The sequence below is a fragment of the Musca domestica genome, unplaced genomic scaffold (genome assembly GCF_030504385.1).
Source record: "Musca domestica strain aabys unplaced genomic scaffold, Musca_domestica.polishedcontigs.V.1.1 8, whole genome shotgun sequence".
Classification (NCBI taxonomy): domain Eukaryota; kingdom Metazoa; phylum Arthropoda; class Insecta; order Diptera; family Muscidae; genus Musca; species Musca domestica.
Window position 1 is genome coordinate 18,754,127 of NW_026712409.1, and position 3,035 is coordinate 18,757,161.

General features: G+C 21.6%; 1 protein-coding gene across 12 annotated transcripts in view; it reads right to left on the reverse strand.

Annotated features, from left to right (window-relative positions):
* LOC101899414 (longitudinals lacking protein, isoforms F/I/K/T) overlaps positions 1–3,035 on the reverse strand; it is a 301,516-nt gene that overhangs the window by 150,002 nt on the left and 148,479 nt on the right. The gene's annotated exons all lie outside the window — the stretch shown is intronic.

The window sequence follows — 3,035 nt, forward strand, 5'->3', positions numbered from 1 at the left end:
AATAATATTTGTAAATAATTTTGGATTTTAATAAATAATTTTAGAATATAATAATGTAATAAATAGATAATAAAATAGAGAACAAAAAATGTATATTTAAAATAAAATCCAAATATTTTATTTAAGACAACTTTTTTCAATAAAAGCAAAGCAAAAATACAAATTCGAAAATTACTTCAGCATGATCCAGACTTAAAATGGCAATACTAAAAAACAAATCAAAGCATATATTTAATACTGTGATTCCATGAAGGTATGTGTGTGAGAGGAGCGTATGAAAAGAGTTCGCGATTACAAATCAAAGCAAAGATGTTCGAAAAAAAAAATACTTTTTCTTGGAATACTACAGATTAAAATCAGATATGGCAAGACAAGATGTTGAATTTTAAAGGGACATTTAGAAAAATGTGGCTATATTTGAAAACTTTACTATATCTGAAATAAACCCCTAGTTGTAAGGAGTTTAAAAAAATCTTTTTGGCCCTTATTCAATTTTAAAATGTGTGCCGAAAATTTCTCTCAATATTATAAAAATTCCTTCATTGTTTTCTATATGGTATAATAATTTAAAATTTGCTAATTTTGTTTAAGTATCGGAAAATAAAATGTTGAAACTATGAAAAGCTCAGATTAAAGATTAACTAAAATTAATGGCTTTAAATGCCACAATATATCCAAAGTAGGGATTTTTATAAACACTAATTTAAAAAAAAAAAATAAATAAATTTCTTAAAAGATAAAAAATTCTAAAAAAATATTAATAAAAAACAAAAAAAAATATTGGTGAAAACAAGTAATTAGGCCATAGTAAAAAAATATTACAAAATTAAATGTAAATGCTTATAAAAATACAATGCAACTAAAATTGGCATAAATTGTTTAATTAAAAAAAAATTGTAAAGAAAATAATATTTAAAATATAATGGCATTTTAAAACATATGGCATTGTTCTGCCACAGAAAGTAGTACCTGTGACAAAATCTAAGCACCAAATTAAAACAAAATTTGTAAAATAAAGTGATTAAAATCATCAAAATTCCGAATATCGGGAGGTAGAACCCATGTCAAACTACAAAAATCATCAAATATCGGGAGGTACTCTTATATGTGGTCTATATAAAAACATTAACTTATATAGACAATACTCTGTTACAGGAGATAGAACCTATTACGAACTACAAATACCAAAAATAAATTTTTGGAATAAAATTCGTGAAAAAAGTGTTTAAACTTATCTAATACCGATTATCCGGAGGTACTGAGGGCTATATGAAAACGTTAACTTATATAGAAAATACTCTCTTACAGGAGATAAAATAACAGGAATTCGTGAAAAAAATTGGCTAAAGCCATCGAAAAAACGAACATTGACATTGAAACATTGAAATACCGAACATTGCAATCGATTTCCAAGGTGGAAGGTATAAAAAAATAGAATAAAGTAATTTAAAATTCTTAAAAAAGAATTTCTGTATGAAAAATTGAGACAAAAAAAATATAAAAAAAAATATTTAATAAAAAAAAATATTAAAATTTAAAAAAAAAATAAAAAAATAATAATAAAAATCTTCTAAGAATTATTATTAAATTATAGGAAATTTCATTCGAAAAAAATATAATTAAATAATTTAAAAAAAAATATATTAAATTTAAAAAAATATTGAATTTAAAAGAAATATTAAATTAAAAAAAATAAAAAAAAATATTCTCAGAATTGCTATTAATTTTGAGAAATTATTAACTTTTGTGAAATTTCTATTCGAATTTCTATTCGAAAAAAACTTGACCAATTTCCATAAAGGAGGTTTTTCCCTTTTTAAGAAATAAAAGTAGACTGACGACAACCTGCAAAATCCTCAATTCCATTTTCGAACTAGAACTGTCCATGAAATGTTTAAATAATATTTCAAGGCGTTGCATATGCCCCATTTCCTGAGTATAAAAAATTGTACCCTAGTTTCAAAGAGAAAAAAAATCTGAAAACAATTTTTTCGAATCCCGAGTCAAATTAAAAAAATATATATACCTATATTAAAAATATTAAAATGTAAAAACTACAAAAAACAAATTTAAAAACAATATTTAATAAATCTTCAAACTTAAAAAATGTAATTGTCTACTTTTTTCCATTAAAAAAAAAAATATTAAAAAAACAAAAATTTTAAAATAATTCTACCAAAAAAAAAAAAAAACATTTAAAAAACCAAGAATTTTTAAATAATTCTACAAAAATAATGAAAAAAAAATAATATTTCAAATAATTAAAAAAAACTTGTATCTTAGTTTCAAAAAGAGAAATAAATTCTGAAAAAAAAATCTTTTCGCATTCCGAGTCAAATTAAAAACAAAAAAAAAGATAATATAAAAAATTAAATAATAAAAATTATTCAGTATTTTTCAAACTTAAAAAAAAACAACTGACTACATTTTTCTATTTAAAAAAAAATCGGAAAAAAACAAGAATTTTAAAATAGTTCTACAAAATAATATGTAAACATAATTAAAAATCATTTATAATCGGTTCCTATATGAACAATTGTCCTATATTTTTACTAATTTTCTATTTTTTAAATGACTAAAAATTATAAAAAAATAATCAGGAAAAAAGCAATCAAATTGGTTTAAAAAAAAATATTTTTTTTAATTTCTAATTTTTTTAAAACAATTTTCTTATGTAATTAAAATTTTCAATTTTTTTTTCAAATAAAAACAAAAAATGCTTACCATCAAAGGAAAAGATTTGGAGTGTCTAATTGAGAAAATATTTGTGTAAAAATATCATTGAATGGGAGAGAGAGAGAGAAATTGTAACGCAAAACAGTCGCAGGTAGTACCGTCTACTGTTTTCCAATAAAAAATTGTTACGGTAGCAATCGTTGTTAACAACAATTGACCTGACTTGAGTTGATTTGCGTGTCCTAACCATATTTTTTGGAAATGAAAACAATTTTGGAGATTTTTTTTATTTTGAAATGAAATTGAAACTTTATTGAGATAATATCTCCAAAACATATATATTTTTTCAAACATAATTA